This window comes from Camellia sinensis, chromosome 12, assembly GCF_055761805.1.
Source record: "Camellia sinensis isolate YWXY chromosome 12, ASM5576180v1, whole genome shotgun sequence".
Taxonomy (NCBI): domain Eukaryota; kingdom Viridiplantae; phylum Streptophyta; class Magnoliopsida; order Ericales; family Theaceae; genus Camellia; species Camellia sinensis.
This window is the reverse complement of record NC_138972.1, coordinates 142,325,348-142,338,036: the sequence shown is the minus strand read 5'-3', so window position 1 is coordinate 142,338,036 and position 12,689 is coordinate 142,325,348. Positions and strand designations below refer to the sequence as shown.

General features: G+C 32.3%; 1 pseudogene; it reads right to left on the bottom strand.

The window, feature by feature from the left end:
• Positions 1-4,985: 4,985 nt before the first annotated feature.
• On the bottom strand, positions 4,986-7,486 carry LOC114288280 (L-type lectin-domain containing receptor kinase IX.1 pseudogene; annotated as a pseudogene).
• Positions 7,487-12,689: the final 5,203 nt, after the last annotated feature.

Sequence of the window (12,689 nt, the reverse complement as noted above, 5' to 3'; positions counted from 1 at the left end):
ATATTATAATTTGCATACCATCGCATTACCCTAAAAACATTGTCTAATATATGTATATATATATATATATATTCTCAAAACAAAAAAAAAACACACAACAAAACAAAACTTCAATTGAATAAAGAAATACACCACTTTGTCATTGTATTGGTTAAAGCTAATTGGGAAAAACATTTGAGGTGGTCGACAATCTCATCGAAATTATAAAGAGGCGTTGTTGTACTGCATCCAAAGAATCGTGGGACGGACATCACCTCACATCAAAGCCCTGTATGCGTTAGTATGAATGTAAAGCCCACAAATTAATATTACAATAATAATAATTTAATATATGATTTACAAGAAAATTGATATAGCGATCCCGGATTTACCCTTGTTGTACAGTGATCCAGACATGTGTCCGTGAATGTTGGTAGTTGATTATTATCTTGTTTACATCCTTTCTACTTCGTATTTGAGTTATAGGATGTGTTGGGCAGGTTTGTTACAGGTTGGTTGAGTTTAGAAACCAAAACTAGTTGCCCAGATTTTGGCCTGTTCGCTCGAGCGGGGGTTTGGGCGCTCGAGCGGGGAATACACCCATTCAGTATTTTCCTGTGCAGTGTTGGACGCTCGAGCGTGGGATTAGCCGCTCGAGCGGGGTTGTGTGAGTTCCGCTCGAGCGGGAAGTTGGAAGCTCGAGCGGAGACCTGGCTCTGTAAAAAGTGCTGGGATAGTGCATTCGGCGCTCGAGCGGGAGTTTGGCCGCTCGAGCGGGAGTCTGTGAGTGACGCTCGAGCGGGGTATTTTACGCTCGAGCGGGAGACTGGGTTTAAGTCCCGAAATTGTGACTTTTCAAATCACTTTTTACTTTCTCTTCTCTCTCTTACTTTTCCAAAATCACCATTGTTGAGCCTCTCACTCTAGAACTCTACCTTCTCTCTAGGTTTTGATCTAGTAGGAGTGATTTGCTCACCTTTGGCCTTTACAAAAAAGTTGTTGATCGTCGAGGGCTACTTTTTAATCTGAAAATCTCGGGTTTTGGAGCACGTTGGGTTTTGTCGTCTTTTCCTTTGGGACTCCGAATTTGAGGTAGGGATATCCTACTCCTCTCTATGGATTTTGTCTTTAAATTTTGGTATTTTGAGATGTTGGGGTTGGTTTGGTAATTTTGTGAAAGTTTGGGACTTTTGTGTAATTTTACAAAAGTTGGGGTTTTGTTCATAATAAACCTAGATGCATGTTTAGAATAGAGAAATGGAATAAATGTTAAATCATTGATGAGAATGGGACCTAAGGGTTGGAATGTTAATTATGGGAATTGACCTAATTACATTGTTTGATTAATTGGGATAATTAATGGTGAGAAATGAGGAAATGAAATGTTGATTGAATATCCATTTGTGCAATTATTTTCTGTTTAGAAATAACTGCTTTGGGCTATCGGTAGAGGATAGTCGTGATTGTTGTAGACAATGCATGAGGATTAGGCAAACTGAAACTAATCAATGAAATGTGTCATGGAACTTGACGGTTGATAGAATACATTAACTGTATGTATTGGGTGATTGTATATGGAACCATTGTGTTTGTATACGTTATGTGTAGATGAGGAGATAGGGGATGTACTCCGCGGTTTAGGGGAAGATAGGGGATGTACCTCTAAACCGAATAGTGCTGGGAGAAGATAGGGGATGAACTCCGTAGATACAGCTCATATACTTGTCTAGAGAAGTGAAGATAGAGCTTATATGCTTATCTTGGTAAAGTGTGGATACAGCTTACATGCTTATCTGTGAATGTGGGATATAGTTGTTATACATATCTGTTGAGAATGTGGATATAGCTTATATGCTTATCTGAATGTGGGATAGAGTCTTTATACATATCTGTGGAAATGATGATAGAGCTAGCATGCTTATCTGTTGAAAAAAAGGAAAATGAAAGGAAACTTGGACTCATAAGTCGTATGACATAAATATGTGATTTATGTGATTGTATCAGTGTTGGCCATCTATCAATTGCTAATATTTTAGTCATTGTTCATGGTTGGTTTAGTGTATTTCTACTGGGCTGTGGCTCACCCTATATGGGAATATCATTTTCAGGTGCAGGAAGCATGCCACCTCCAAGGACATAGCTGGGAGGCTAGAGGCGGACATATTTTTGTCGCTTAACTTTTGATGTATTACATGTAACTTCAAGCCAAGGGCTTAATGTGTAAACGAGTTAGTACCCTTTTGTTGTAACCAAGTGTTAACTTGGAAAGTTGTAAGCCCGTAGAGCATTTTGTTTTGATGTTAACATGTAATACATATGTATATGGAACTCTAATGAATAAAAGAATATGGTTGGTTTGTTTGTAAATGCATGTCTTAGCTGATGGATTAATGTTGTTATTTTAAAGGCGTTACAATTGAGATAAGTGAATCAAAGCGCACAGACACATGTACATCTCTTTCGGTGATTTATCTAGGATATTCTTGGTATTCTTTCCATCACTGTCATCAACAACATCTGAATCATCATCATAGTTATAATACAACTTTTGATCTTGAGTCTTCTTTTTCCTCTGCTGCTTGGCGGCGGCGGCGGCGGTGGTGGTGGGGAAGTGTAACCCTCGCACGTTTGCTTCTTACCTACCGTCCCTCAGAGATCCCTCACAACCAATTAATCGATAAAATAAACAATTAATCCTTTTTTTTTTTAAACGAAAAATCAATCAATTTTCTCTATTAGAACAACTCAGTCTTATTTTGAATGAACACTTCCATAAAATATTTTTTAAAATTCCTCTTACATACTTGCGACATTCAAGAGAATCAACATTTAAAAAAAAAAAATCTTAATTCTATCATTGTGTTTGTTTTTAATTTATTGGATTCAATTTTCTGAAAATTAAGTTTTCTATTTTTTGTCTTTTTTTTTATTTTTAGTAAATATTTTTAAAATTTTAAGGTATTTTTTTATTTTTTTATATGCACCTTACTTAAATGTATCTAAAACATAAAATATTTGTAAAAACATATTTTAAAAAAGCAATAAATGCACAAGAATACGAAAATGTATTTAATTTTCATTTTTTTCTTATATTTTTCGTATTTACTGAATTTTTTAAAGATTTTTTTCACAAATATTATACTTTTTAAATATATTTATGTTAAGTGTATCTAAAAATTTAAAAAATGATTAAAATATTTTTAAAAATATGCAAAAATCAAAAATTTTAATTTTGTGAGAAGTGAATCTTTAAAAACTAAACCAAATCAGTTTTTTGTTTTGTTTTTTCAATTTTTCAGGTGACTGCTAAAGTCAAATATTTTATGATTTGTAAAAATACTACCAGAAATGCAATTTCAATTGGATTATAATTTTCAAGTAATTATTAATTTTTATATAACGTATAAATCCATAAGTTCAAATATTAATTTTTTTTTTAAAATTTGTATTTATTCTTTTTTGAACTTTTTTAACATTTTAGTCAATTTTTATAGTTTTTGATCTATTTAATCTAGTTTAGATACACTTAAATAATATAAAAATTATAAAAATATTTCAAAAAAATCACTAAATACTAAAAAAGTAGAAGAATACAAAATTTTAATGCATTTTCATATTTTTTTTAAAATCATAATTATTTTATTTTTTAAGTAGATATAAAATGGATCTAAAAGTCTCATAATAAAAAAGTATGTATAAAAAAGTCTCATGAATTTTTTTTTAAGTCGATTCACATTCCTTTTTTGTGCTATGTTAATCCCTAGTTATTATCTGCAATGACTTACAAGAACTAAATGTGAAATATCGTATTGTGAATGTTTATATGTTTTTTATTTTGAAATCCTCAGGAATGTTTCTTTAAAGAAATCTTGACCCTTAATGAATTTGGAAATTAATTTCAATTCTTGAAACAAAATGCACCTCTAAAATATTTTGATATATTTTCAAAAACCCTCTTACTTTATTATATAGATTTTATTCTTATTTTACTTGCATTTTCTTATTTTATTTTATTTTATTTAAAATTTGTCTTTAAATCTCCAAACCAAACACAATTTTAAAAAAATCATCTTAGTTTACTTAGAAAATTTAAAGCCCTTGCTTATGTTACTCTTGGTTCCGATTATTAAAGTTTCGGATTGCTTCGATTATTACATGCTTGGGATGACACTCAACTCTGTGATTCTGGAAATTTTGATGACGGTTCGATCAAGGAATCATGTAGTTTTATTGCCCTCGACAAAATTCTCCTTCTTTAACATTGAGAGTGGCGGAGGGGCAGCCCTTGATCAAAAACGGATTTTTTTTTTTTTTTTTTTTTTTTTTTGGGAGGGTTCTAGGAGATTTACTCTTATTTTTTACTTATTATTTTTTAAACAAATTATACCGATGTATTTAAATTTGTTACTTATATTGTTATAGTTTTATAATTTTAATTTATTTAATTTTAAATTTTGTATCAATTTAATTCAATTGATAGTATTATTAATATTTTTATACAAAATTATCACTGCATTAATTAATGTTAAGTCACTAAATCATCAAGTTTATAATTTTATTTTTAAAAACATGAAATATGCTTTTTATATATGTACTTATCATAAAAAAAATGTTAACAATTAAAATTATAATATTTTAATTTTAAAATCATAAAAAATATTAATAATTAAAGTCAATTAAAATAATACAATAATCAAAATATATAAATTAACGTGATAATTTACCCTTTTGTTTTTCAAACCTTTGCAATAGTAGGTGTGTGGTTGGGTAGTCCACCAGTCTTGAATAAAGGAGATGGCCCATTTGAGAAGGTGGGTTGGATTGATCAAATCTCGCAGAAGACGGGAATAAAAATGGGCCGGCCGGTCTTTTTTTTTTTTGGGGGGAAGTTATTTAAAAAATCTTAAAATTTGACTTTTATAATAAAAATAACTATTAAAATTTTAATTTTATCAATTGTAATCATAATATTTTTGTTTTTTTCATTCTAAACCATTTGCCTATTTCTATTCATGAGAAGCAGCGAATTGTGTCTCATGTCTTTCAGGAGCTGAGTAAGTTGGCACAGGCATGATTGGTGGGAGGCTAGGCAAAGGAGCCTCAAAGTCAAGAACTTGAATTGCTTGCTTTATTGAAGGCCTGAGGTTGTAATCTGGATGAGCACACCAAAGCCCAACAAACAACAAGCATTCCATCTGTTCCTCATCAAAATCTCCCAGTTTCGCATCCGCTGCTTCAAGAAGGTTTCCTCTTCCATAGAGCTCCCAAACCCACTCCACCAGCCTCATATGACCTTCTTCAGCCATGAGGTCAATGGGCTTTCTTCCACAAGCAATTTCCAAAGCAACAACACCAAAGCTGTAGACGTCTGATTCTTTGCTAGACTTGCTTGTCATGAGGCACTCAGGAGCCATGTAGCCCATTGTCCCGGCCAAGACTGTGGTTTGCGACACTCTCCCGTGGTCAACAAGCCTGGCTAACCCAAAATCCCCAAGTTTAGCATTGAATTTTGAATCCAACATAATATTGCTTGATTTAATATCTCTGTGCAACACACACTGTTCCCATTCTTCGTGTAAGTAAAACAATGCCGCGGCCAATCCTTTAGCGATATTGTACCTTGTCAGCCATGTCAAGAAGGTGTTGTCTTTGAACAAATGAGAATCCAAGCAGCCATTGGGCATAAACTCATACACAAGTAAGAGTTCTCTTTCTTCGTGGCACCAACCGAGAAGTTGCACCAAATTTCTGTGCCTCAATCGGTTAATGATCTTCACTTCCGAAGCATACTCTTTAATACCTTGTTTAGACTCATTTGACACCCTTTTGACAGCAACATATGAATTCAATTCTTGCAAGAAACCTCTATAAACTCCACCAAATCCGCCCTGTCCGAGCTTCTCTTCCTCCACAAAGTTTCTTGTTGCAGTGGCCAATTCTTGGTATGAAAACTTCTTAGGTCCTGTTTCGGCTTCAAGCTCATACAAAGCCTTGTCTTTATTTTCAACCCTATTCTTTTTCTTCTTCTTCAAGCAAAACCAAAGGAAGCCCAACCCACCTATTAAAACACAAACACCTCCTATAGATCCCATTAGTACCCATCTCTTGTTTATTCTTTTTCGATTCTGGTTGGCAAATGCTGGCACTGGCTCCCAATTTGGACTCAATAAATTTGGATCAATTTGTATATTAGAATTGAAGTTCCAAGAGTGAAGAGTGTGCGTCTCAACTTGTATTCCTATTGCGGCAGAGAAGCCAAAAGTAACCCACTCTGGCAAATACTTGCGTAGATCAACTATATGATAAAGCTCTTGCATGATTGTGGTGTTTTCATCAAGAAAACCGGTGAATGCAACACTCAGATTTTTCGAACTAGAATTGTAACTAATCCAGGCCTCATTCATTTTCCCAGAGGGGATTCGACTCAACCATGTCACATTTTTTTATAGATTGAATGTAGTTGATGTCGATACCTACATGATCTGAGGGTGGATCATATTCCGGGTCGTGATATGTGTCGAACTCCACTGCCACAAATGGATTGGACGATGAGTGGAACACTGGGTTGAATACTTGTTCACGGCTAACAAGGCCTATACCGCTGCCTTCTTGGACAGCAGGAATAGGGAAACCAACTGGTGCAAGGAAAAATGCAATCCCGTCGGCATATGGGGTCTGATTTAGTGAGTTAATGACAAAGGAGAAATGGGTATTGAAGTCTGCAAGTGCTCCTGTGGCTTTGTCCCAAAGATGCATTGGTTTGAAGTACGTGGCTCGGCCTGTACTTGTTGTCATGGGTTTGTTCGAGATTAGGGTCAGTTCGATAACTGGATCAGAGGATGAAGCATCTCCAGTGTAGTTGATGTGGTTAATGTCTCGATTGAAACTTGTGAAGTTGAAAGAGATCTGAGCAGTACAAGGGACTAATAGAAAGAGAAGGAAAAGGAAAAAGAAGAAGAAGAAGATAGTCATTGAAGGAGGAATGGAGCTTTGACTGATCATGGAGATGGGTAACAATGGATTGATTTTGAGGCATACATTTATCATGTAAATTGTATTGACTCAGACTGGTTTTCAACTCAGTGGGTATTTAACCAATACAAGAAGAAATTGACCAATACAGGAAGAAATTTCTCCCCATTGAATATGTAACGTAACATGTAACATCAAACAAGCAAGGCTGGTGGAGATGTGAGACAAAAGGAGCTAAATGAAAAAATAAAACAAAATTAGGAGCAAGGGTGACACCATTTTAGTTTAAAATAAAATAAAATAACCCGCAGATCCTCTAGAGTAGTTTTTCCGCAGTACTTCATGAAGTATTCCCAAGAGGACGAAACAGAACCCAATTGAACTCTTGTGAAATAAAACCTAAAAAAAAAAATATGGAAGAAAAAACTTGAGCCCCAATAAGAAAATTATCAAAGCAAAGTTTTCAGATACCATTAACCCAAAGGCGTGAGTCTGTGAAACAGAACAAAATTCAAAGCAAAATCAACAAAAATAAGAAAACAAACAGCAACAGTAATCCACCAACATTGTCAAAAAGTAATATAGGCCCTATTGGAAGTATAAATAAAGGGTATTGCTAGTAAGTGCCCAAATATGAGTAAATGACAAAAAAATTTGAGAAAATAAGATATTTTTTTACTAAATATAATATACTTTTAACATTTTTAAATAATTTATATATACTTTTCAATATTAAACCATACATAAAAAACACTAGTTAATATTTGCCTAAATACAAAACATGGAGCTTAAAAAACCCAAAAATTTAAGTTATTCATTAGTCTGGAATTTCACGTGGCAGTTGGCTTGACCGATAGGAACATAATCATGCGTTCACAATGACGTGGTGTAGCTAACTAAGAGTGATGATTGAGACCATTAGAGTTGGAACTCTAATGTCAACTTTAGTGATGTGATAATATATATTAAAAAAAAATACTACATCATAAACCAAAATATCAAATCATAAACCAAAATATCCACTAAAGCTCTTCATTTAGGAGTCTCAAACATTTTTAATGTAACTAAACTTAATCTTGTTTGGTTTCATACTTCAAATTCAGTTTTCACAAAATTAATTTTTTTTTTATTTTTTGTATTTTTGTATTTTTATTAAAATTTTAAAATATTTTAAGCATTTTTTTTATTTTTAAATACACCTAACATAAATACACGTAAAGGTATAATATTTGTAAAAAAAAACTTTAAAAAATTCACTAAATATAAAAAAATACGAAAATTTAATATATTTTTCATATTCTTGTATTTATTAATTTTTTAAAATATTTTTTTTATAAATGTTTTCCTTTTTACTTATATCTAAGTAAGGTGCATTTAAAAAAGTTAAAAAAAATTATTTAAAATTTAAAAAATATTCATTAAAAATAAAAAAATAAAAAATTCAATTTTTAAAAAATTAAATTCAAAAAATTGAAACCAAATATGATAAATAATTTCTCTAAAATAGGCAATGACAACATAACCCAAAATTTTCAATCAAAACCCATATGAAAATCCTAAAATTTCAATTCAATGTATAACTTCCCAAAATATTTTTTTTCTTTTTTTTTTTTGGGTGCAATTGAAATCCTCAAATCAAAGAACCTAGTTGAAGGGAGGGAGAGGTGAGAGATTGTCTTTCTTGGTGGCTATTCTTGTTTATCTTCGACCTTTTTTCGTTTTCCTTGGCTTCTGCATCTGCCGTCATTCTCTCCGGCGGTCTTCTATCACTCCGGCGTTCTTTCCTCTCTCTGTTTCAGCACTTGTCGTTCGCTGGTTCACTTTTTTTGGAGAACATTTTAGTTTTCATAGGATGGTTTGGTCTCGTGGGTGACGACTGGGGTCTGAAGATTTGCTCCCTCCCAGGTCTCAGGTTCAAATTCCCTAATCAACAAACGCATACCTTGGAGCCACGGACTGCAGGACATAAACTCTGTTTTGAAAGGATTGTTCGGATTGTAAGGACTTAATCTAGTACGCGTAAGCTGGCTCAAAATACCTTATATAACAAAAAAAATTACCAATACACCATGAGATTTGCTTCAAATACAACTTTTCTTGTGGTTTTTTTTTTATTTTTTATTTTCATAAGAAAAATTGCATTCTCCATATTGGGATAAACTCTTCTCCATATTTCATATCTTCATACCTCTCTCTCTTTACTTTTTTAATTTTTTTTTATGGGTTTTCATTTGAACTCGCATTGATAATACAAACAGTTTATCTCGCAAGTCCTGCAATGAAAGTCATTTATGTAAAAAATTAGTTTTATCGGACACCTAAAAATATGGTAACAAATCGCATTTTATTTTATAAAATGAATGGTTTAAATTTAATTATATCTATCGTTCATTTTATAAAACAAAATGTAATTAATTCTTGTATTTATAATTATGTGATGAATTTAATTTTTTTAATGGATGACGTTTATTGTAGGGATAGAGCGGGTCTGGATTGGAACCTATGAGAAAAGTACGGAGAGATATGAAAGGGAGTTTATCCCCTCTATGTTTGTGTAATTATTAATCTATTACATTAAACAAAAATGTTATGAACTCACCCTTATTAATTCATAATTTACTTCAAATGTGTTTGTGTGGTGAAAATTAAATTGATAAAATGTGGGATTAATGAGTAAAATGAATTTGAACCATTGATTTCTATTTATAAGTAATTTTTAGGTTCATAAGTCTGAGTTTGTAATGTTGTTATACATGAAATTACAATTTTTCAAAAAGACACTCAAATCTTAATTTTACCTAACCTTATGAATCAACGTACACGTTTATAAGACCATTTCTAATTATTCATTAAATTTTTTATTTAATTTGATTTTAAATTTAATTATCCAACTACCCTTCTCTATTATTATTGATATTGACGTTCACAATCTAATGGAGTTTTAATAAGACATTATTTTGAGAAGTTAGTTAAAAGTTAATTTTTTGATTTTTTTTTTGAAAAAATATATAAAAATATAGAGAGGTAATATGACTTTTAACTATCTTCTCAAATTAGCTCATAAATGTTTGTTTGCCTCATAGATAGCAGATTGGATTAACAACCTTGAAAATGGAGAGATGAATTGATATGTTTGTTAAATGGAAAGGATAATGTTAGGTATACTAAATTTTTTATCAAATAAATGACTAAATATCTCACACACTACGCCAAAACAGGGCATTAACGGCGGTTTTTTTAACGGCGGTAACGAAAACCGCCGTTAAAGGTACTATTAACGGCGGTAACGAAAACTGCCGTCATTAACGGCGGTAATGGTTGGGCATTAGCGGCGGTTTTGTTACCTCGCCGTTAAAAAAACCGCCACTAAAAGTGTCTTTAACGACGGTAATGAAACCCACTTTTAACGGCGGTAACGAAACCGCCGTTAATGCCCAACCATTACCGCCGTTAATGACGGCGGTCTTTGCCGGCGGAGCTCCGGCGAAACTCCGGCGTGCTCCAGCGAAACTTCGGCGAGTTCCGGCGAAACCATCTACAATAAAGTAAAAGTAATGTTTAAATATTTATTTAGGGAATATATTTCATGAAGAGTGGCTGTGGTAGAATGGTTGGTGTGGGTGGATGAGAGGTCTTGGGTTCAAACTTGGGGAGTGCAAGAAGAAAGAATTATTTTTTGAAAAATTTGAACCTATTTACGGCGGTAAAAAATCGCCGTTTTTGGTCCTATATTACCGCCGTTTTTGGTCGACTTTTAATGACGGTAATTTGCCTTTTTACGACGGTTTCACTTTTTCCGACACGCGCATAAACGGCGGTAATGAAACCGCCGTTAATACCGCCGTTAAAGGCTTTAACGGCGGTTTTACAGCCTTTAACGGCGGTAAAAAACTGCCACTAAAGCCCAATTTTGGCGTAATGACATGGGTATGGGGTTCACATTTTGTGAGATATTTAGTAATTTATTTAGTAGAAAATTTGGAACTTATAGTATTTTTTAAATGGAAATGTGTAGGAACTCATCCTTATCTATTGAGAAAATTTTAAGTGGATGATTGTGGGATGAAAATTAATTTATATAGTATAAGATTTATATAGAATTTATATATAGAAAAAATTTTAATTACAAAATAAAAATTTTGAATAATTTTTGAGTTGAGGATGGTAGATTCATAGTATTATGAGACTTGAATTTATAGCTTCGGTCTTGGAAAGGCGCTACTGCTGGTTGAAAAGTCCATTGTTGAAAGAGTAAAATAACTCAAAATATGAGGAACTAATCCAAAATTACATTACTTCGGTCTTGACAAGACAGCGCTTGTTGAAAAATCTATTATTTGAAAGGAATAAAATAACCCGAAAGCGCCGGAACTAGTCTAAGAAGTGTTTTAGAAAGACAGTTAAAAATTACTTTTTGATTTTGTTTGGTTTTTTTGTAAGAAAAAAAAAATGGGTTAAAAGCTGGGAAGTTACTTGTAACCCACTTGCCAAAATAAGCTTAAAATCACCTGCTTTATTTGGAAGACGTGTTTTTTTTTTTAAAACGTTCAAATAGTAACCAATTCCACTAATCTACTATTTAGTTTGCCAATTAATTTTATTTATCTTGTTATGTAGGTCTTACGTAAATCAAGTTCAATCAGCAAAAATACTAGAGGATTAGCATTCAAGTGGGAGGACAGTGATTGTTAATCTAATTTCATGGGATTAAATGTGAAAATACTAGTTTGCCTATCACTTTGCAAAATCACACAAAAGTTACATTTTATACTAGTTTGCCTATCACTTTAATAAGTTGATTGGCAAATACTATGGTGATCAAATTAGGAAACCATATATGAATTGATTCAATTTCTATGCCTCTCTTAAAATTTATTTAAAATACGAATTATCTTATGTAGTTTTAAAAATTCATCCCTTAAAATTTCTTATTTCGTAACAAATGACATATTTTATTAATAAATTATCAGGTTAATTAATAATTTTTAATAATGTTAAAATTTTATTTCAATTAATAATTTATATAATTTTATTATTGTATAATAGAGCGGTTAAAATTTTGTTTCAGCACTTGTCGTTCGCTGGTTCACTTTTTCTAAAGTTTTACTAGAAGAGGTATGGTTAGTCGAATAATCTTCTAAGTTAGTTTCTATTTTATCTAATTGTTTGCCAATAGTTTTTAGACATTGAATTTATAGCTTCGGTCTTGGAAAGGTGCTGCTGCTGGTTGAAAAGTCCATTGTTGAAAGAGTAAAATAACTCAAAATATGAGGAACTAATCCAAAATTACATTACTTCAGTCCTGACAAGACAGTGCTTGTTGAAAAATCTATTATTTTAAAGGAATAAAACAACCTAAAAGTGCCGGAACTAGTTTAAGGGGTGTTTTGGGAAGATAGTTAAAAGTTACTTTTTGATTTTGTTAGGTTTTTTTGTAAGAGAAAAAAATAGGTTAAAAGCTGGGAAATGACTTGTAACCCACTTCCCAAAATAAGCTTAAAATCACTTGCTTTATCTGCAAGACGTGTCTTTTTTTTTTTTTTAAACGTTCAAATAGTAACCAATTCCACTAATCTACTATCTAGTTTGCCAATTAATTTTATTTATCTTGTTATGTAGGTCTTACGTAAATCAAGTTCAATCAGCAAAAATACTAGAGGATTAGCGTTCAAGTGGGAGGACAGTGATTGTTAATCTAATTTCATGGGATTAAATGCGAAAATACTGATTTGCCTATC